The sequence below is a fragment of the Sceloporus undulatus genome, chromosome 6 (assembly GCF_019175285.1).
Source record: "Sceloporus undulatus isolate JIND9_A2432 ecotype Alabama chromosome 6, SceUnd_v1.1, whole genome shotgun sequence".
Classification (NCBI taxonomy): domain Eukaryota; kingdom Metazoa; phylum Chordata; class Lepidosauria; order Squamata; family Phrynosomatidae; genus Sceloporus; species Sceloporus undulatus.
The window spans coordinates 13,916,024-13,939,878 of record NC_056527.1 but is presented as its reverse complement, the minus strand read 5'-3'; the positions used below and the strand labels follow the sequence as shown (position 1 = coordinate 13,939,878).

At 39.3% G+C, this 23,855-nt stretch overlaps 1 protein-coding gene across 15 annotated transcripts in view; it reads right to left on the bottom strand.

The window, feature by feature from the left end:
- The window catches only part of ZMYND11 (zinc finger MYND-type containing 11), a 121,311-nt gene that overhangs the window by 64,874 nt on the left and 32,582 nt on the right, over positions 1 to 23,855 (bottom strand). For 10 of the 15 annotated variants that reach the window (XM_042471994.1, XM_042472009.1, XM_042472005.1 and 7 more), the window contains one exon: positions 21,940 to 22,009. The exons of 2 other annotated variants lie outside the window; for them this stretch is intronic. The gene's annotated coding sequence lies outside the window, so the exon portion shown is untranslated. Of the gene's footprint in view, positions 1 to 16,363; positions 16,383 to 21,706; positions 21,834 to 21,939; positions 22,010 to 23,855 lie in introns of those variants that run through there. 3 more of the 15 variants (XM_042471998.1, XM_042471995.1, XM_042471996.1) reach the window with 2 other exon arrangements.

The window sequence follows — 23,855 nt, the reverse complement described above, 5'->3', positions numbered from 1 at the left end:
CAGGGCACAAGACAAACAGATGAACAGGAGAAGAAATATTGGCAGTCTCATTATTTACATTTATTCAGTGCTTTTTGTGCTTGTCTTTTCCCCAAACAACTAGCCACAACAGCAAATACCACATGAACTCTTTGGAAGACAGCAAATGCCTTACTGTTTCTCCTATGTGTCCCCTCCCCACACTTCCATAACATGTACCATTGTAGAGAAATAGTACTTTCAGCAGGAAATAATATGTTGAAAAGGGTTTTTGGGGGGGGGGGGGGGGGGGATGAAATGAACAGTACTTCTAAAGCCCCAAAACTGTGGTTAGTCTCAACTATAGTTTACTGAAATAAACTGATTTCAAACAATGGTGTTTTTAACTGAACATGGAGGTCCACCTTTTGATTTTATCCTTTAAGTCACCCTGAGAATGTGATTTTAGATTATATGACCCCAATATTAATTTACGTGTCAATTAAACCATGGATGATCATTATGTCTGTATGCAATCAATATGGCAGGCTTATATTTGAATGTTTGTATTTGAATCACATAACAACACCTGAATTCCTTGGAAGACATTTCTGTAAAGATCATTCCACATTAAGAGAAGTCTATAAAGGATTTAGAATAATAAAGAAAATATCATAAGAATTACTAATTGAAATAGGTATTATACCTTCAGCATTCCCCCTGTTGCCTTCCCTCCAACAAACAGGAATTGTACAAAAATAATTAGATCTCCCCCCCCCCTTTTTTTTTTTTAAAATCCTAAAAGAGACATACTCTCCTTTTACCAATCCCTGAGAGCTGTGCAGCCATTTGCCCATTCAAATAACCAAGAACAATAATATAACAAGCAGCTGGCATTATTTACATATTTCTAGAAGCAGCAGGCAAAAAGCACACATAAGCCGTAAATTGTCTACAATGCCATTATAGAATCCCCCATTTAAAAAAAGATTAATGGTGAATTTTGATCACTACATAACTTTGTTCTAATGGTGCCACTTTCAGAGTAAGAACTACTTACTGTAGTCAATATTAGAAGGCATTAACATATATGCAATTTAGACTAGGCATCAGTGTCCTGAAAATGAATCCCTTTGATGTAATATTACATCACTCTTATCAGACAATGTTATGAGATGTTGGCACTTACCATGAAGGTTCATTCTTGGATGGCCCAAAAAAGCAATCCACATACTACTAGGTTATTCCCCACGTGCCAGCAAATGATGCATGAGTCCAAAGTCCAAAGTTCTTTTTTGTTTAACCATTGACTCTTTCTCCCTTCGTGTCAGTTTCATGATAAAGCCTGCCTTAGACAACCAATTTATGTGTGGTTCTAACTACAATGCCATGTTTTATTGTAATTTATGTATTCCTTTATTCTAATTGATTTTATTTTGTTTATCTCCTTTTAGTATTCAGCCACAATCTGCAAAAGGGTGGATTTCTCTTTCAGGTCATCCAAAAAAGAACCTTCACAGTTAAGTATCAACCCCTCATTCTCTCTATAGCAAAGAGGAATAATCCAGATACTACTGAGACATTTTTAAGCCTCCTCTATGCGGGCGAGAATGACTCCCTCTCGCTACATAACTGATTGAAGAACTGTTCGCCCAAAGGCTGCCTGTGCAGTTATTTTTTTTTTATAATGTCATATAAATGTGGATGGTTCCTTTCATCCAGCCACATTACAAACACCCTTTTCCATTCTAATCTGGTATTTTAAGATTAAAAACAGGGCCTGAATGAACCATTGCTTTTGGTAGTGTGAAGAAGGCTGAGTACACTCCTTTGAATTTCTGAGAATGGGAAACTTAATCTATGAATCCAATCTACACTAGGTGCACTATTTCCTTGCATACTACTAATATTTTGTTCTATCTTTTCAGTATCAGTGATGGAAGGTATCTCTCTTACATTTTGGCAAATAAAATTTTGTATCCTCGGGTGAGCACCTGATTTATCCATTGTTGTTATGTGTAATCATTGCAAATTGTAATGCAAACAATTTCCATCTACCATTATCCCCCCCCCCCCCCCCCCCCCCCCCGTTGACACAGCCACCTCTACCGGCTTGGCTCAGCCCTCTTATGTTTTGCTAAAATCCCTGTCTTCTGCATTGAAGGCCAGTCTGTTTCACTGTGGTCTTCCAAATCTAGACTCACCTTGTTTTGCACGTTTACAACCTCAAAAAGAATACTTGTTGTTTCTATATTTTTTCTTTTCTTTTCCCCCTCTAGATTGTAGGTATAAAACTTGTTTCTTATCTCTTCTCTCCTTCAACACCTTCTCTACAGCCCTTCACATCTCTAAACCTTTTCTGCAAATAATAATTGCCTCATAAAAGGCATATATACCAAATTTGACCAAGATTTTTTTTATCAGCCTCCCAGTGATGGGGCCAGGCAGATCTTCTGACCACTGTGGTGGCTGTAATGCACACTTTGTTTCTGCTATAAACTGAAGAAGTTTCTGGATCTTTCCAGTCACTCTGTGTAAAGATCTCAAACTAATGACCTGAGATTCAAGAATTTCTTGTGTTCACTGCACTGCTGCTGTAGCAAACAAAAAGGGAACAATAGTTGTACATATGACTAACACCAAGGCCTCATGAGCCTTCTTTAATGCTCCCTCTGTTCTCTCACTGTTCATGAGTCAACAGTGTGATGTGGCAGCTTAAAAAGCCAATGCAATTCTAGGCTGCATGAACAGAAGTACAGTGTCTAGATCAAGGGAAGTAATAGTGCACTCTATTCTGCTTTGGTCAGGCTTCACCTGTAATACCATGTCTAGTCCTGGACACCAGAATTCAAAAAGGATGTTGACAACCTGGAGCGTGTCCAGAGGAAGGTGACCAAAATGGTGAAGGATCTGGAAACCATGCCCTATGGAGAAACATAGGGAGCTGGGTATGTTTAGTCTGGAGAAGGGAAGGCCAAGAGGTGATATGATAGCCCTGTTTAAACCTTTAAAGGGGTGTCATATTGAGGATAGAGCAAGCTTGATTTCTGCTGCTCCACAGACTAGGACACGGAGCAATGGAAAAGTGATTCCACCTCAACATTAGGAAGAACTTTCTGAAGTAAGAACTGTTTGACAGTGGAATACACTCCCTCAGAGTGTGATGGAGTCTCTTTCTTTGGAGATTTTAAAAAAGAGGCTGGATGGTGACCTGTCAGGTACTTTGTGAGTTCCTGCATGGCAGGGGCTCAGACTGGATGGCACTAGTGGTCTCTTCCAATTCTATGATTCTATAGTCTATGCTCATCCATATTCCTAAGGGTTGTACAGTGTGCCCTTTCTATCCATGAAGGGTTCGCTCTGTGGCACCTCATGGATGGGAAAATGTGAGAGCTCAAGCCCATATTAATCAATGGATGGTGACGTGTGCGCACCCACATTATCACCACTGTGTGCATGCAGCACCATTGACTAATATGGGAGGGGATGATCTGCAAGAGCACCAATTCATGGATAGCTAGCTCACCATATTTCCTTCCCTAGGGGCTACTGTGTAAAATCCTTGCCAAAATTGAACCACCCACTAATGGCACTTTAAGATAAGCCATATCCTTTATTAACTCTTTAAATGTATCTGGTCTGCATCTTTTGAAGCTGACTCATTTAACTCATGCTACTCTGATGCCAGCATCCTCGTGTTCCCTTTCTGGCTGTTTGTCATTCTGATTGGTATGTAAGTCTGAAGAACTCTTTCAAAATATGCCAGTATGAATCTGCATCAAACAACCTGATGAAAGGATTTTCTTTCTCCATATCGTTTTTTGAAGTCTCCTTTCCTTCATTGTAACTGCCTGATTCTTCACTACTTTCAAATCTTAGCAACTCTTCTTCCCTATCTGAGGCTGAGGTCCAAGACATCACTGTCTACATGTTTAGTGTTTCACCATATTTTCTTCCTAAACAGCAAGTTACATTTTGTTTTCTCCCTCCTTTTTCTGGTTTCTTAATGGCACGTTTTGTTTTTATTCTATGTGTGAACTGATTCCTTGGCTATTGTTATTTGTATTTATAAATTCATTGGTAATTTATTCATTCTGCTTATATTAATTCGTTGTTAATCTGATTCATTCTGTCTGTATCATTACTTTGAATCATATGCATGAAATTCATGAAATTCATTTGATTAAACAAATCCACTGAATTAAAATCATTTAAATTAATTGTAGTTTGGGTGTTAATATTAATTCCTCTGTTTACTGACTCTCTAATTAATTCCTGAATATTAGAACAGCTCTCATTTGACCTATTAGATGAAAGTGGCTGAATGTGTAAAGCTGGATTTGCTGCTGTTGAATTCTCGGGGGGGGGGGGGGGGCCTTCAAATAGTTTTGGAAGGAAGGGTGTGACTGTCCACTACTCCAGAGCTTTGCTGCTTCTCTCTGGTACTGTTTCATTTTACTGTCTCTATTGCTAATGTCCATAAAGTCTCACATCTGCATTGAAACTTCATTTTGCTGTTCTAGTTGTTTAGGAATGCAGTACAGTTCAATTCCGTGCTTTGGAACCTATGTTCCCAACATGGTAACACATGGCAGTTGCAGTTTTCACCACCGTTAAAACTGCAGCTCTTATCGCTAGTAGGGCAGATAACTCGGGAGTCTTTGCTTTACCTTTTTTTTTTTACCTTCTATAAGGAAGTTGCCATCTATTCTGTCTGATTCTTTTTTGGGGGGAGGGGTCTTCTTATTTGTTTCAGGGGCATTGGTACAGAGCCATCCAATTCATTGTCACTTGTCAAAATAAATATTCTTTTTAATGTTGTCTCATTACTGCCCCCAGAGACTCACTGTTTTGCAGTCACGTAAGCTGAATTAATTAATTTGTTTTCCTGGACCATGATCTGCTAGGGAGCAGTCAGCTGAACCGTTTCTGTTCACTTAATCTCCACATTTTGCTTTCTTTTCTTTTCTATTGGCAAAGATGTGTGTGCACCATCTGAAGTCTCATTGGATATATACCTTTTCTTATTTTCCATTTTTGATTTTCTAATTTTTCACTACCTGAAAGATATTTGATAGAAGGGGAACACATCTTGCTGGTTAGGCAAGAAACTGAAAAGCTCACACCAAGGGAGAAAGAGTCAATGGTTAAAACAGAAAAGAACTTTGGACTCCTACATCATTTGTTGGCATACGGGGAATAACACAATAGTATGTGGACTGCTCCTCCATGCCGTCCAGAGATTAGCAATTCTGCAGTAGGAACACAGTTTACAGCCTATTCTTATCCCATTGTCTGAATATTTCTCTACAGCTTACTAGATATCTACCATAAGAAACTAGACGTGAGCCATGCTTGCACATAACAACAGGCTAGGATTTCTGGTGAACAAAGAAAATACTAGTGCAAGCATCTCATTGATTCTTCCCTTCTGCAAGCAGGCAAAATTAACCAGGAAGCAAAAGCTTTTTGAATCATCCTAATACTGGTTTTATTTTTGACATACTATGCTGGCTTGTTTGGGAACAACAAACCATATCTGAGGTCCAAATATCACAACAAACTATAATGGCTTATTATGTCCAAGTATATATCCTAGTTGGAATCCTGTGATCTTCTGGAGATGTGGGCCAAGACATCTGATAATAATATTTTTACTTAATACAGATCATGTAGTAGCAACATTTCACAGTCACAGTACAAGTGTATAAAAATTCTAATATCTTAAAAGAAAATCCTAGGTAGTATGTGGAGAAACCTGCAATCCACATGTTCATCTGCTGCACTTACAGGACAGCTGTCAGAGTGAGCAGGTTAAAGTGTCTCCCATATAGCGAACACAATGAAATCTATAAGTAAATATACAGCAAACATTAAGTAATATATTGAGGTAAAATCTAAAGTTGTAATAAATTAAAAGTAGTCACTTTTAATTGGTGCTTCCATCACTATACAATGTGGACTGTTACTAATATAACAGATACCCAGATACAAGGACAATGGGTTAATCTTGATGTCTTCCTTCCAGACATCTAAATTGATTAAATCTTTAACAGAAGGAAGAAATATCTATTGCAATGCGTCAACATCTATGTTAATTGCCATCAGTTCTTTGACACCAAACTCATCATACGCTTATCAAATATAACCTATATGAAGGATGATCAGTTAAATGATTTCCATATCATATTTAAAAATTAGAGTTAAAAATAACTCATTTGTTTCTTTTCAGGCAAAAATCACAAAACTGAAGGGCAGTTGGTATTTGTTGTGAAGCTGAAAACATTCTGCCTTATTTTAGTAACAGTAAACATACAGATATTACTTGTACTAAGCTACCAAAGAACTCAGTCACAGGACCACATATAAATCTCTAAAGTAATTTTTAAAAGCAAGTTATAGGCTAGGTATAGCAGCCTAAATCTTGTTATTTTTGCAACTCAGTTACAATCTCATTTGGCTCTGATTTATTTGTTTAAACACATTTATTTATTTAAATAAAAACTTGTATTTATTTTATCTCCCAATATCTGTGTGTGTATCTGTGCCTTCAGATTGCCTGTCAATTTATGGCAATACAATGAATTTTTCACAGGGTTTTCTTAGGCAAGGAATACTCTGACGGTAGTTTTGCCAGTTCCTTCCTCTAAAATATCACCTAGCATTCGTCGGCCACCTCTCATCCACATACTAACTAGGGCTGACTCTGCTTAGCTTCCATGATCAGATGACATCAACTGCCTTTAGGATAGCAATAGCAATAGCATTTACGTTTCTACAGCACTTATCTGTGAACTCAGCAATCTCTAAGTGGTTTACAATCTATAAGTCAATTGCCCCCAACAAGCTGGGTACTCATTTTACTGAGCTACGAAAGGATGGAAGGTTGAGTCAGTCTTGGAACCCTGGGATCAAACTCACAAACTTGTGGCTTTAGTCCCACAGAGTTCAGTGGGGCTTACTCCCAGGTCAATGAGTAAATAATGTAAACTACTGCAAAGCAGCTTTCCATATGTCCCAGTCAGAAAGCAGGAGAGCACTGAGAATGAGAAGGAACATGAGAAGAGATGGACTGTAAAGTACATAGAAAGTGGAGTACCTTGAGAACTATGGCCTGCAAAGAAGGGCAAGAGAGCCATTCCCTAAATCTATCTGTGCAAAGCTGGTATATGCTACACGTATGGAATGCTAATGATAGAAGCAAAAAATCCTGATCTTGGGGCAGTAGCAGGCAAACCGGTACCCATTTCCTAACGGTTTGTATTATGACTTCTGTCAATGGCCATGTTTGCTTATGAGGGTTGCACCTGGAAGGCACCAGATGGACCACTCCTTTCTACAGAAGAGAATGCTCTTTAGATTCAACCAGACTGTTTACACGTTCTTCTAGTGTAAATTTCTCTGGGAATATTTTTTTAAAAAAACAGACAAGTTTAATTACATAAACATCTTACTTCTAAGATGAGCATGAAACAAATTAATTGTTGCTTTCCTTGAACAGAATCACCAAGAGGTTTCTTATCATCAATAGATAAGACTTGTGTGGGAAGTAGCTTCTTAACCTAAAGTTGAACTAAAGTGAAGCCAAGAAGAATAAGGCCACAGGGCCTAGTAGGCCAGCATCTAAGAAATGCAGCGTAACTGGTTTGTGGCTTAGAGACAAATTACATAAGTACAGTATCTTGCATATTATCTGTTTGTGTAAACTTTGATCAAATTTTCAAAATATGCCGGTTGTACAGTGGGCCCTCAATAACCATGAGGGTCTGGTTCTAGGACCCCCCTGGAAACCAAACTCCGTGGATGCTCAAGTCCAATTATATACAATGACATTGTAAAGTGGTGTCCTCTATATAAAATGGCAAAATCAAGGTTTGCTTTTTGGATCATTTTGTGTGTGAATATTTTCAAACTGTGGTTGTTTGAATCTGTGGTTGCAAAATCCATAGATAGAGAGGGCCAACTGTAGTAATGGAATAAGTGCAATGTAGTGGTTATATAGAATTTTCCTTGGACTGTCTTGCAATGGCAGGATTAAGATCCTTAAGGGCCTGAAATTCATTAATTCATTCATTTTTAAATATGATTTTACTTGTGAATTGCTATTTTAAAGTCCTGGCTGGGGCATGACTTACAAAGTTAATTTTTAAAAAAGGATTAAACACGTAATAAACTGGAGCTCCTTGTTGTTCAGCTACTGTTAAAAAGCCCAAAATGGTTACTCTTGTGCAGAGGGGGAGGTGAATTAGAAGGCATCAGCAAACCTGATCAGAAAAAAGGGGAGATATGTGTATTCTATACAGTGCTATAGAATACAAATCAGTCTAGAATACACATACAATATCTCCCTTTCTTTTCCTAACCAGGTTTGTTGGTATCTTCTAATTCACATCCCCCTCTGTATTAGAGTAACCATTTAGGATACAGATGGAGAGCCAGCAGGATGTAGTGATTTGAGTGTTGGATTACAACTCTGAAAATCAGAGTTATCTCTCTCCTCGAGCATAAAAACCCACTACTTGGGCAAATCACACACTCTCAGCTTCACAGGATGGCAATGGCAAACTCCTTCTGAAGAAACTTGCCAAGAAAACCCTATAATAGTTTCTCCTTAGGGTCACCATAAGTCAAAAATAACTTGGAGGTACAAAACAAACGATATAGAAGCATTATGGCACCTCCTACTGATGAACCTGTGGAAAAGATGTGTCCTTGAGTTTTGGTGTCAAATTGCTCTTCTTCAAGACTCACCAAAGTCTCCTAGACTAAGCTAAGTGCGCAAAACACTGTTTACAATTAACACTGAGATAGCAAGAGCTGCAAAGAAAACCAAAATGCTATACATATTTTCTAAATGCTGTTACAGACTCCTGCAAAAGATTAACTGCACACTGTTCTATATGAGTCTTTTCTGGTGACTAACGCTACTTGGAATAGGCTCTGAACTCTCTCCGACACGTGCTGGTTAACAACTTCCCACTACTAATTACTGTAGGTTCCTCATGTTTAGCTCTAACAGAGGCTCAGGATAGCCCCAAGTGCAATAAAGCAACTGGTTTGGGGAATTTTCAAAAATCCTGTATTAGGCATAATGTTGGCTTATTGCAGAAGCCCAAGGAACAGCCGATGTACTTTTTACTGAGTAACCTGTAATCAAATCTCTTGATCTTTTTGAACTCTTTCCTTCTGTTGTTATCGTTTTGCTATTTTTTTCCTTGAATCACCTAACCTTTGGAAAGTTTTCAACTCTTCTTCTTGAAGTGAACTGCACCGTGAAACAGCCTCTGCACAAAAATAATTAGCCTTCCAAATTCAAACTTCTGCGGGTGCCTATATGATAAATCTTTGTGCATACGTGGGCCTTTATTTTCACTTAAGTAGCTCCCCCTGCCAAACCATATTGGCCTTTAAACTCAGGGGAATTTCAAAAGTGGCTTGTGGTTTCTTGCCGGTTCTGCTAAAACAGAAATAGATGGAAAGCCTCAGTTGTGTGCACAGTAGTCTTAGGCAACCTCGCTAGATAAGGGCTTCTAACGTACGTGTAAATGCTCAACCAAACTAATCTTGATAATCCATGACATGACCACTGTAAACGGTAAAGTACCATGTGGTACCATCAAAACCAATAATTCCTTGAGTTGTTTGCTAATCTATCAGTTCTCTAATTACAAAATGGCTGAGATAATTCCTTCCGTTTCCAAAAACAAAACCAAGCGATAGGAATATGTTTTTATGGCTGCATTCCCACAAAAAATGCAAAACACATGATGTATCTTTTTGGATTTTTTCATTGTCCCTCCCCAAACCTGCTGCCACATCCTTGCACCTCTGAAAGACAGAAATGAATGTATGTTATTTTCTCTCAGAGTGTATCCACATTTAACAGTGATAGTAGTTTGGTACTCCTTTAAACTATAAGGGCCTCATGCTATGGAATCCTGTGATTTGTAGTTTGATAAGGTACTTAGAATTCTGTGCTACAAAGATCTAGTTTAGTCTATTGAACCTTAGGAGTTGTGTATTAGGTAATTTTAAGTACCTTACCAAACTATTACAGAATAAAGCCATGGTAGTTAACATGAAATCTAACTATAATTGTGTGTTACAGATATGATTTCAGTCTCACCCTCTACTTAGGTAAGATTAACTGATTAATTAATATAACTGTAATAATGAATGCTTAATGTTGGAAGACCTAAACTGTGGCAGAAGATGAGAAAAGTGACACCTATCTAAGGGGCGTGCAGCCGCCTCCGTCTTCACCAGATCGGGACTGTGGGAACTGAATGCTGCAGCCCCAATCTGGCCTTTCTGCGGCGCCACAGTAGCAGTGTGATGCCACCCGCTGTGTGGTGTTATGCCACGCCCCGACTCTGCCCCCAGGCTGGCCTTAATGGCCGATCTGTACAGACTGTGTTCTGTATTGCCCTTGGATGCCTACAAGGTCCTAGTAAAAAAGCTGTAGACAATTGAGATATCAAAAACACTGGAGCTTTTTGGACTTCTCTTTCAAAAAGAAAACTTCTCATTTGCAGAAATCAGTTCATTTTAATACATTTTTTAAAATTCCCCACTGTCAACCAATAAAACTAGATTAAATCCAAAATCATCAGATAGCAGAAAACTCCACTTTTAGTCCACTGGATTGGAATACAAATACTAACATTTCAGAACAGAGCAAAGAAAGTTACTGCTCTCCCTGGCTGCTGTTTTGTACCTGGCAAGGAAGTGAATATGTTGGCAGAGACTTGCATTCTGCTAGAGTGGTTCTTGGATCTTGGGCTCTGTCACAAAGACGCCCATTTATTAATTTAAAACAATTTAACCTAGCTCTGGAGTCAAGACGTTGCTCAGAGCCATTTACAGATCAATAAAATAGAAAAGTCTCTGCTCTCAGCTCAAAAGCCCAAGCGTCCTAACTCTTCTCATTATCTATATGAGATTGGTTAACATAGAACATCTCCACAGTAGAACTGGATAGAAAAATGCATAGCTTTCCTATTCACCATGGTTTTCCTTTTTACCAATGAAAAATAAATAGCTTTTCTATTTAGCACTGAGGAGGTGAAAATATACATTTGACCATAAACAATGGGGATTAGATCTCAGGTTTTTGTGTATTATTAATCTCTTCTTACATTTGTATGAGATCTTTCTTTTTCTAACCCATCGACCCAAATGAAAACAATTCCTGGCTTGCTAACCTTACCTTCTTATTTTCTTCTTTTAAAAGATGCTTGTTCTGTAATTTTTTATGTTAAAAGCAAGTCTATCTCCCAATTATAAAGGTCTAACAGCTCATCTATCTTTCCACTAATGGATATGTTAATCGTATGTATAATCTCATGCACCTGTCTAAGATAGTGAAGCAAAAAACCTTTTTTGATTAAATTCTAAATCCTATCTCACTGTAAGAAGGTAGTCTCTTCTATATTTGCCTTTAAATTTCCCATACTGTAAAGAGTAGAACCAAATTGTCCTAAAAAAAATGAAGCAGATGGACCTCACCAATTCATATGTGCTATCCATTATTACAATTTGTGACCTGATCAATCAGCTAAAGATGGAATCTATGCTAAAATCAAAATAATAGTGCAAGCCACTGCACTTTGTCAGAGGTTGAATATTAGTTGGATCAATGTATGCATACACAAAACGCATACACACAACCCCCCTCTCTCAATTTTGACTTGGGGCACGAGAAGCTAATCAACCATTCATTGTACAATTGAGGAACGCCATGACATATAACAACCCTTGCAAAACTGTTGGCATAGCTGTGGGATCTAGTATTGTTATACTCCATATATATATACACTGTGCTAAAAGTGCACTGGACACTGGGCTAAAGCTTTAATTGGCTGATTAAACTGATTATTAATTAAACAGATTACTGAATAAACTGATGAAAGCTGCAGGTTTAATTACAACGCCAGGAAACCCACTATCCATCACCTCCTCTTGTACATTAAACATTTTCCTATATTGTTCTTGTGATCTCACATATTACTTGCTGCCCATGAACCAGAGTTTAAAAATCACTGGGTCAGGCAATTCACAGACTCATGAAAGAGGAAGTTGGCAGAGTAAGCAATGTATGTCATATCCTTCCCAAAGGGAAACATATGGAAAGTTCTGGGTTGTCTGAGTACATCAGCATGATTTCTTGGGAAATCACATAATGTTGTGTGGTTGTGTATATAATAATAATAATAAAATAATAAAACTTTTATTTGTACCCTGCTTTCTGTTAAAACAATCAAAGCGGCTTACAAAGTGTTAAAAATGTATACAAAGTATCCCACCTTTAAAAAGAAATAAACAATTTAGGATTAAAATTACATACATAATGCATAAAACAATTAAAACAATAATGGTGGACAGAGTCATTACATGGCCGAGTAGTTTATTCTGGGAAGGCCTGCTGGAAGAGATCCGTCTTGACAGCTTTCTTGAAGTGAAGCTGTCTAGGTTGGTAATTTGTACATGTTATGAGAAGGTCAGCTAGAAGCCAGGCACAACTCCATTGTGCCTTGGTCCCAGAGGTTGGCGAGAGGTCCTCCTTCCATACCAATTGCCACTGCTGTGGCTTCTGAGGGAGCGAAGAGTAGCCAGGTACAGCTTCATCATGCCTTGATCCCAGTGGTTGGTAAGAGGCCCTCCCTCTGTTCCAACAGTCACTGCTGGGGCCTCTGAGAGACCCAGCATCTCTTTGATTAAAACCCTTCCTTCACTTCCATCCTCTTGTTTGTCCTATTTTATTAGATTGGAAGATTTAGCACAGGGAACCATCAAATTATCAATTTGTAAACCACTCTGAGAGTCTTTTTGACTGAAGGACAGGATATAAATGCTCTAAATAAATAAATGAATAAATATGTTCAAAAGGTAGACTGTAACCCAGAATGCTATCCACAGAATGGCTTTTGATCCAGTGGACACCTCCATTAACACACCATGCTAATCCTCATTCTGCCAACAACCCATACTCTATGTTCATGCTGTTCTAGATGACCCATAACTCAAGTTCATGTTGTTCTAGATGACATAAACATAATTTAATCTCTTCTTCTAAATGCAGCGACATCCAGCAGATTTTAAAATAAATTTTAAAATTTTATTTAAATAAAATTCAGTTCAGAATAAATTAATTCATTACCATCCCTCATTTTGTAACCACAGTTCAACTATAATAATAATCTTATTCTGCTCCTTGAGGGCAAGTATAAACGTAAGTATAAATGCACTTAAGCTTCTGTAAAGGGCTTGTTCCACCAGCAGAATTTGCTAGTTGTGCATTTAAAATAGATAGGAGAAGGACAAAGAACATGCATAGCTACTGTCAAGATAATAGCAAGTCCAAGTTGCTAAAAATACTGTCCTAACAAATATGATTGTTAAAGAGAAAGAGAAAGAGAGAGAAAACTACTGTATTACACAGGCAGTGAGGAGAAGAAAAGGGAACAGGATACTGGAAGCCATAATAGATAGGAGACCATGCAGTTTGTTTAAAACTATGTTAATACAAGTTGAGTCTCCCTTATCCAAAATGCTTGGGACTAGAGATGTTTTGGAATATCTGTATTTGCATATACATACATAGTGAGGTATCTTAGAGATGGGACCAAAGTCTAAACATTTATTTATGTTTCATATATACCTTATACACATAGTATGAAGCTATTTTATACAATATTTTAAATAATATTTTGCATGAAACAATGTTTGTGTTCAATGAACCATCAGAATGCAAAGGCATTGGTACCTCACCTATCTATGACAAAAGTTTTGGTTTTTGGAAGGTTTTAGGTTTTGGAATTCCAGATAAGGTAGTCTCAACCTGTGTTTGAGCTTTACGTTTTTACGTGTGAACAACAATATAGTCAACTCTTGAGAAACACCTAAAGATTTACAATCTGCAAGTGTCTATCTGATTTTTCCAACATTCTGAAGACATGTATTTTCAGCCATTTGGGCTGATTTGGTTTATTTACATTTTTAAAACTAAGATAAAGAAATTTAATATTATAGTTAATCTACAGTTCACCTTTACCATAAAGTTTACCTTTCTAAATTCTCAGTCTTCTCTTTTTTTATCTTGTGTATTTACATGTACACAACTATTAAATTAATGTCAATGTTTTCTGGAAAAAACTGGTTTCAAAGAACAAATGCTACTCTTACTTTTGCATTTTAGTTGCACTATGAATTTGCTATCCTATCTCTTTCCATTTAATGAGTTCTTTACCAGGAATGTTTTGTGGGGGGTGGGGGGTTGCTATTGGATCATTCTATAGATTTAATGTGGCAATTTAATTCGAATTACAGTACAGTCAACAAAACAAGAAATGAATAAAAAACAGTTGATTTTTTAAAAAGTGTCTTGTGCATCCTCTGTTTTGTCTTTGCAACACAATAACAATCTCAACCCTATCAATGATTCATTTGTTTTTCTTCAAACTGTACAAGGCTTCTAGTGAAGTACTGTATACGAATGGGAACAGAAATGTTTTCTTTTGACTTCAAGAAAGTATTTTAAAACTATTCCCAGAAAGGAAGTATGCCCTAGCAGAGCAGATGTGGACAGTGTTTTTCCTGTTAACGGTGACACTAGGCTGAAACGAACGTGCATATTTTAGCATATGTAATTTGCATATCTGAGCTACAGGAGAAATAGTAGTCACATTGCACTCATGTTCCAATAGTCTATATCTGGAAAGCAGCAATGAATGAGGGAGAAGAGTAGAGCTGGGCTCCGAATAATATGACATTCCCATCATCACTCACAGACACAGTGGGATCATAAATGCAGGCTTTTTACTTGTCACAGACAGATTAGCAGCAAGTGTTTTCCAACTTGAGTTTAATCTAGTAACCACTGCCACCATCATCATCTCACACATACCACAAGTACTTCCCCTGTAGCCTCCCAGACTTAAGAAGAATTGGTATAATACACTACTAGATTATTTTGTATCAAGGAAGCATTACTTTAACATAATATGACTATTCCACCAGTAAATTTAACAGAAAACAGAATCAAGAACTGCTCTGCTGAACAATAAGAGAAAAACAAAAGATCTGCTACTAATTTTCTACCATCTGTATAATGAAACTGTCCTTGCAAACATCACTTGGACCTAACTTATCTTCCATAAGTAAAAATAAATAAATAAAAAATGAGATGAGCAAACCATGGCCCATTGGCTGCATGCAGCCCCCAGGGCCATTTTTGTGGCCCCAGGAGAGGTTATCTTTTTTGTGTGCAAATATATATGTCAAAAATACCCCTCCCCCCAGTTCCCTCTAGACTAGAACAGTGGTTCCCAAACTTTGGTTCTCTAGATGCTCCAGACAGTTTGGCCAACAGTCAGGAATTCTGGGGGCTGAAGTCCAAAACATCTGGAGTACCAAAGGTGGGGACCACTGCTGCAGAGTCTCTATGAGGAATTTCCATCATGCCTGTAGGTCCCCTGCCCCTCCTAGCAGTCCATTTTTTTTTTTTTTACAATTTTGTTTTGATAAGTTTTTTGTAAAAAAAATCTTTTTGGCTCAAACTCCAGGAGCATACACATTTTTGGACCCACTCTGAGTCAATTTAGGCTTCAACTGGGCCTTAAAAAAGGAAATGAACTGCTCGCTTGCTGTTAAAAAAGGCCTCTCTTGGGCCCAATATTTCCCAAGAAGGCCCCAGAACATGCTGAAAATGCCTCCTTTTCCCCAGAGGGTATTTGGGGCAAAGCTGATTGCCTAATGTATATATGGAGCTGAAGGTTTCTAGCAGGTCTGTAAATACAATCCAAACAAGTATCTATAGAAATTTTGTACAATGGAAATTAGGAGGTGAGGGAAATTGAGATCTGTAGCCTAACAGATTTTACTTCTGTTTAAAGCTAAAAATACAGTTGACCCTCCACATTTGTGGAAGTACAAATTAAATTCTAAATCTAAAGTATTCAAAATATAAAGTATTCAATTTTCTGCTGTTGCTAAAAAAGTACAAAATAAATTCTAAATCTGTAGCACCTGTACCATTTGAATGAGTTCTGCAATCAAAACAACCTGAAAATAGAGACAATGTCCAAATTACAAGGAAACCTTTAACTTTATTGTTTTTCCATTGTCTTCAATTATAATTTATTTTAGAAGACAAACAATAAACTGAGCTTTTCATTTAAGAAACAGTGGTAACTACAACAGCTCACAGCTCCAAATGGGAGACATTTATTCATCTGCTGTTAATATCTGTCCAACAGCCAAAATGAAATAGCTTGCATTTGCACTGTGCAACACTTCATTGGCACTTTATATTAGAATATCTACTATAAAACAAGTTTAGGGTAATAGGAGAAATTTTTACAGTGTGAAAAAAATCTTTATCTATGAATTCATGTTGTTCACTTACTAACTCCTTGCTGTTTTAAAACTGCTGCAGTGGTCACCATCTCATCTTCCTATTTCTTTTTAGACAGCTCTGTTTGCTGTGACTTATGGATAGCCACCACCACCATCCAGGATGTCACAGAAGGCAGTATAACAACAAGGAATATATGCCTACTAAGCACAAAAAAATGAGATTAGGGAACCTTTAAAAATAAGGTCTGCATGTTTAGTCCTTCAAAAGACCCACCTCCATTTGTCTGTGAGAACTGAATCAATCTGGCCTGGTACTGTAAGGTAATATCGTACTGCTGCAAAACAGAATGAGAACTAAACAAGAAACAAAAGGCTAAGATCACAGTGCTTGAACCGTCAAACAGAAGCTATAGCTGATGCCAAAATGTATAACAGAAACCGTACTGCTAAGTACATAGATGATATGACTGACAAAACCAGCCAGCCATTGCAAAACTGTTGTGTGTTACTTCAGATTTTCTGATGTTGGACTGCTGCTGCTACTGGCAAATGGAATAGAGCTAACCAGCTTTGCATTCTTTGGGAGAAACTGTTTCATTGTCAAAAAGTCAAAATCCAACAATCCTGTCTTCACCACACAGTATATATATATACCCAACTCCTTTCCAGGCAAGCATTCTCTGAAGATGCCAGCCACAGATGCTGGCAAAACGTTGGGAATATACTCTTCTAGAACATGGCCACATAGCCCGAAAAACTCACAAAAAAACTATGGATGCCGGCCATGAGAGCCTTCAACTTCAAATCCTGTCTTCCTTATTCATAGATGCTGTTCTTCTGTTCTTTCGCCTTGTTTCCTAGTTATCTCTTTCTTCCACCAGCCATCTAATTTAGCTTCTTCCTTCCCCACCACTTGCCAGTGTTTTTGAACTACAAAAACATTAGAATCATAGAATTGGAAGAGACCACTAGGGCCATCCAGTCCAACCCCCTGCCATACAGGAAATCCAGATCAAAGCATCCCCGACAGATGGCCATCCAGCCTCCGTTTGAAGACCTCCAAGGAGGGAGACTCCACTACACTCCTAGGAAGTGTGTTCCACTGTCGAACAGCCCTTACTGTCAGGAAATTCCTCCTAATGCTGAGGTGGAATCTCTTTTCCTGCAGCTTGCATCCATTGCTCCGGATCCTAGTCTCTGGAGCAGCAGAAAACAAGCTTGCTCCCTCCTCAATATGACATCCCTTCAAATATTTAAACAGGGCTATCATGTCACCTCTTAACCTTCTTTTCTCCAGGCTAAACATACCCAGCTCCCTAAGGCATTCCTCATAGGACATGGTTTCCAGACCTTTCACCATTTTAGTCGCCCTCCTTTGGACACACTCCAGTTTCTCAACGTCCTTTTTGAATTGTGGTGCCCAGAACTGGACACAATATTCCAGGTGGGGCCTGACCAGAGCAGAATACAGTGGCACTATTACTTCCCTTGATCTAGACACTATACTTCTATTGATGCAGCCTAAAATCGCATTGGCCTTGTTAGCTGCCGCATCGCACTATTGACTCATGTTCAACTTGTGGTCTACTTGGACTCCTAGATCCCTTTCACATGTTGTCTCCTTAAGCGAGGTGTCCCCCATCCTATATCTGTGCATTTTATTTTTTCGCCCTAAGTGCAGTACCTTACATTTCTCCCTGTTGAAGTTCATTCTGTTAGCTGTGGCCCAGCTTTCTAGTCTATTCAGGTCATTTTGAATGTTGATCCTGTCCTCTGGAGTATTAGCTATTCCTCCTAATTTGGTGTCATTTGCAAATTTGATAAGTATTCCCCCAATTTTTTCCTCCAAGTCATTGATAAAGATGTTGAACAGTACTGGGCCCAGGACAGAGCCCTGTGGAACACCACTGGTTACTTCTGGATGAAAAGGAGCCATTGTTGAGCACCCTTTGGGTTCAGCCGGTCAACCAGTTACAAATCCACTTAACAGTTGCCTTGTCTAGCCCACATTTTACAAGCTTGTTTGCAAGAATGTCATGGGGAACTTTGTCAAAGGCCTTACTGAAATCAAGATATACTATATCCACAGCATTCCCTTCATCTACCAAGCTGGTAATTTTATCAAAGAAAGAGATTAGATTTGTCTGGCATGACTTGTTTCTCTGAAACCCATGTTGACTTTTTGTGATTATGGCATTGCCTTCTAGATGTTCACAGATTCTCTGTTTAATGATCTGCATCTAGACAGATCATTAAACTATGTAGAATCATACATAGATTAGAAATCTATTAGGGGAGCCAGGGACCAAAAAATAAGAAGCTACTCATAAACAGGAAAAGTCCTGATGGTTAGGACTTTGTACTGTGTGATGCCTTTGTATCATGTCACAGAATTCTTTCTATTAACATATGATTCTCTTTTATCAACTATTTTCATCCCATTTCTACAAGTCAGATCAACAGTAATGTCTCAAAGAATTCACAGATATAGCCGTGTTAGTCTGTGGCATCAGTATTTAGAGATCTTGTAGCATCGTTGAGACTAACTGAAAGAAAAAAGTTGGCAGCATGAGCTTGCGTAGACTTAAGTCTCCAAATGCATCTGAGGAAGTAGAATTAAGTCTACAAAAGCTCATGCTGCCAACTTCTTTATTTCAGTTAGTCTCAACAGTGCTACAAGATCTCTCTACATATTCATTCCTTACCGAATACCCTTCATCATATGCAGTTCTTAGCATGCTTATATGTCAGTTCAAAGGTCTTATGTTATAATAGCCAGTGTCTGTCATGATTGTTCTTCTATTATTGCATATTAACTGCTACTTAACATAGCATAATATGTTTTATACCAAGGAGCATCTCACTCTTTGTTTGTTTTAAACAACTGTAACCTTGCTTTTGTTGTTATCTTCAGTAATAATAAGAACCAACATAAAGGCCCCTTTCTGCTCTCTACTCTCCCTTGCCCAGGAAAGGGTGAAAGATGTTGCTTTTGCTAAGTCACAGTGGGAGGGAGGCTTGAGGAATGACTGCATTGGAGCCATTGCAATTTCCTGATAAATGGGGAGGGAGGAGAATAATGTAGTTGTACAACCTCAAGGTCACTCTGCCCTTTGCCAGGGAGTCAACAATGGTAATCACCACCACAATGCCATGTTTGAGGTGCTGCTGAATGGCTAGACTCATTATTCTTTCTCCTCCCTCTGCTTTGCTATGGCACCAACCAAGGTGAAGCCTAGCAAAGAGTCAATTGAGATAAGTCAACTCTTTGCTAGGCTTCACTCCAGTCAGCACCATGGTGAAGCAAGGAGAAGGGAAGGAATAATAGGCCTAGTTATTCAGTAGTGCTTTGCTGAACATCTTCCGCCCTCCCTTGCTTTACCATGAAACTTACCGGGTGAAGCCTAGCAGAATCAATTTACCACAGCTAACTTTTTTGCTAGGCTTGCCCTGGTCAGCACCATGGTGAAGTGAGGGGAGGAGGAGGAATAACAACCTTGCTGTGCGGCACCTTACCTGAACAGCTTCCACCCTCTGGGTTTGAACAACACAACGCTGTGGTGGGGGCTGTCGACTCCCTGGCAAAGGGCAGGGCAAGCCTGAAGTTGCACCAGAGACATTATTTTCCCTAGTTTAGTGGGAAAACACTGCTAAGGAAAAAGCAACATGGGATATACAGTGATAGAAATAAAACATGTATGTGAGAATCACTATGACTAAGCAAAAGCAATTAAGAAGCTACACAGGTGTAAAAGGTAATGTAATTAGCAAGTCCTAAATGCCAAGGACAGAAATGTAGAGTGGATAATTGAAAACACCTGAGAATTGTTAAGTGGACAAGGTGAAATCATTAATTATGGGTTGAACTATGAGAACCAATCAAAATGGATGTACACGCCCACTGGGTGCAAACTGACAGAGTGGGTGGTGTTTTACTATGGCTATAATAATTGATATGATTCCCAAATGTATTTTGTGGAGTAGTTTGGAGTAGAGTAGGTAGTTGTTGGATAGTTGTGGAGTATTGTATACTGTATAGTAGAATAAAGTAGATCTTTTATATAAGACTACTGAGTTGTCTGGTGTCTTGAGTGAAGATACAAGAGCCAGCTGAATCCTGGAGAAGTGTGAAGATTTCTGTGGAGCAAGAGTGAGAAGGCTTGGAGAGTTTGTCAGGGTCTTCAGCCTATTCTCTGAAACTCTGCTGCTTTAGAGCAAAGCTTTAACCACTGGCCAAAACTGGTCAGCGCTGGTGCATAACAAGGTGGTGAGTTAGAGCCAGAGGTGAAGAGCTACAACTCCCATCATCCCTGAAAAACACAAGTACTCCAATACAGAAATTCCTTGAGCTTTCCTCCCCCTTTCATCATCAATGAAGAAGACATTCTTCATGAATAGGAATCATAGTGTCAAAGGGTGGAAGGGGAGGAGTCGGGTTGGGGTTCTGCACAGGAAGATGGCAGACTAGAGGACCCGGGAGCAACCTCGAGGGAAGGGCGAGAGCCTGGAGGCAAAACTACTTTGACCAGGGCTGGTCCAGGGGAGGAGCCTGGCGCACGGGGTAGAAAAGGGGAGAGGGAGGAGAAGCCTGGGGAGGAGGAACAAGACTGGGGGGGGGTGAAGTGAGAGACGGAGACAGGATACGAGGAGGGAATTGCAGTGAGGGTCCAGGAGGCATGGACTGCTGAGTGGAACCGCCACCATCTAAGAGGGCGCCGTGGAAGTGGTTCAGGAGACGGGGTAAGAGAACATCACTCCAAGGGCTTCTTTGCCCACCTCATCCACCCTTCTTCATTAGAAGCCAACGGAGGGCTGTACCAAGCTTGCCCTGTCATAAATCCAGGGGCCTGACTGTGCTGGGATATCCGTGGGCGGTGTTGGCCTATGGGTTGGCGTCCAGGGCGCAGAATCCCCAAAGAGGAGGAGCCTGAAGGAGAGAAACCAGAGCAAAGGCCCTAGACCCAAGGGAGTTAGGTAGGGATGGTGAGGTAACCAGTCCCCACGTGGACGTTTGTTTTGGTAGCAGTTATCTGAAGTTACATTAAAAGTTGAGCATCAGTAGTGGCCTCATTGCCACCTTATGGCATCATGGATCTACATCCTATCCCCTCCCCTACTGGAGTAGCCTTGGACCCAGCAACACATAGTCAGGGCAGGCATAAATCATATTTTAACATCCTCAGAACAGTGATATAGGCATTCCCCAATTATTCAACAGCACATAATAGTTCTGCATTTTGACAGTGCTCTGGTCCACTTTTTCTGGTCAAAAATTTCCACTTTTGACAGTGGTCTGGCCCTAACCTGTCAAATAAGCAGGCACTTCCTGTATTTTCAGGATCTGCTTCCACTATCATTTATGATTACAACACAGGGAGAAGGAAAGTTCTACCTCTGTTTCTCTTAACATCCATCTTGCTTCCAGGAACTTGCCTCCTGCCCCATATCCCAAATTCTTGGTCATAATGCAGTTCCAATCTCTGTGCTACCAGTATTGCATGCCAAACTCGAACTGGTGCCTGGTTTAGAAGATAAATGCTTAGTAACTGCTTTTCCTACAATTCGTTATCTAGCCTTAAGGGGTAAGTCACAATAATGCAACCATAAAAGAAGGAAAACACCTACTTCAAAGATTGTCAGGGACTTAGGATGACGAGGGTCAATGATTGACGCAGGCTTCAGAGATGCGGGGATACTAGACAGGAACAGAGAAAGGAAAACATGGAATCAGATTGCAGCCATGTAACTATAGAATCAAGCATATTACCTGAGCCTTGTTTTTGTAAGACTCTGATGTATTTTCTGTCCTTCCAGACTAACTGCTTTCTTCTGTTTATTATACTTTCTCTGGAAGACAGCTCACTTATAAAGCCTGATAGCAACTCATGTTGTATGTTCAACCACCTAATAATCAAAAGAATTCAACATTGCTACTGACAATGCCACACTTCATTAAATTTTCTAAAATTCTAACACTTTTCTAAGGCCATATAACTCTGTGTGTGTAAATTCTCAGCACAATTGTGTTGTATGAAGAAATGCCTTCAGTGTTACTTCTTCCAGCATGCGAACACTTAAAATACAAAACACAATCTTGAATCCTAGTATATAACCAGGGAACGTTTTTGTGGGTGGAGGAATGACAAATACACCCACACTTTACCAACAAAAATACGACTATGGATGATGACAAACAGTTTAAGGGTGATTCCCAGTGTCAAAATGAGCAGAGGGATTCAGCCTGTGTGCCACCACCAAGATCTAAGCAAAGGAAAACTAAAGGGAATTCAGGCAGAACAACAAAGGATTAAAATGGATTGTGTGATGTTGCTTGCTTGCTATAAAAAAAAGCTCACCGCTCAGATCTGATCATTCGTCTAACTGAAGGACATTGGTGGTATTACATGTTCCTGTACTAGACTACCTTTGCCTCAGCCTTACACTGCTCTGATCTTTCCTACTATTAGGAGCCTAGTCTAAAAACAGCCTTACTTTACAAGAGGACATTTGATGCAACAAGAAGGAGAAGAGGAGGAAGACAACAACGATGACGACAAGGAGGATGAGGAATTATTTCTTCTATTAACCCTACCACAAGATAGAAACATCTTTCTGTAAACAACTCAGCATTAATGTGAAAGACTATGACAAAGAATTTTCCATGGTATTATCAGGATGATATGTACAAGACTGGCATACTATGATCTGAAAGTTCTGTTTAGTCCCAACAGTGTAGTGCTGTATCTCCAGCAGCAAGAGGAAAGGCTGCCATCAGATTAATGGGAATTTAGAGTAGCCCTGATAAACTAGAGGAAAGGTTGTTGTTCAGCTGTAGAGCACTTGCTTCACTTTCAGAAGAACATTCATAAGGTTCAGTTCCTGGCAGCTCCCAGTGCTGGGAAAGATTTCTGTCTAAGAAAAATGGCTGCCAATCAGAGTAGACTGTACTGAGCAAAATGCAGTCTGACTCAATAGATACGGCACCATAATACACTGGACTTAGATTAAGTATCCCTAAGAGCCGGCATGGCTGGACTACAACTCTACAGACCAGGGTTCAATTCCCATATTGGCCATGAAACCCACTGGGTGACCTTGGGCAAGTCACATGCTCTCAGCCTCAGGGGAAGGCAATCACAAACCACCTCTGAACAAATCTTGCCAAGAAAACCCCTTACAGTTACCATAAGTTGAAAATGACTTGAAGGCATACAACAACAACAACAAAGTATCCCTAATTCCATGTTACTTCTTCAACATCTTTAGAACAGTCATACAACTACAGAATCGGCAACAGTTAACACTAATAACCTAGTCACAGTAGTACAATATCCTGGCATGGCACACAAAGGAGGCACAAAACCATACAAACCAGTGTTACATTGATACAGCAGCATCTCTGGCCCTTACTATTTTAGTGTCAGCACAGAAAGGCACAGAACCGAGCCTTTTGCTTTTTAGCAACTTTATGAAACATCTTAACTAGTATTAGAAGCTGCTACCACCCAGTAAAGCACCAATGGAAAAAAAAACACCTAGGT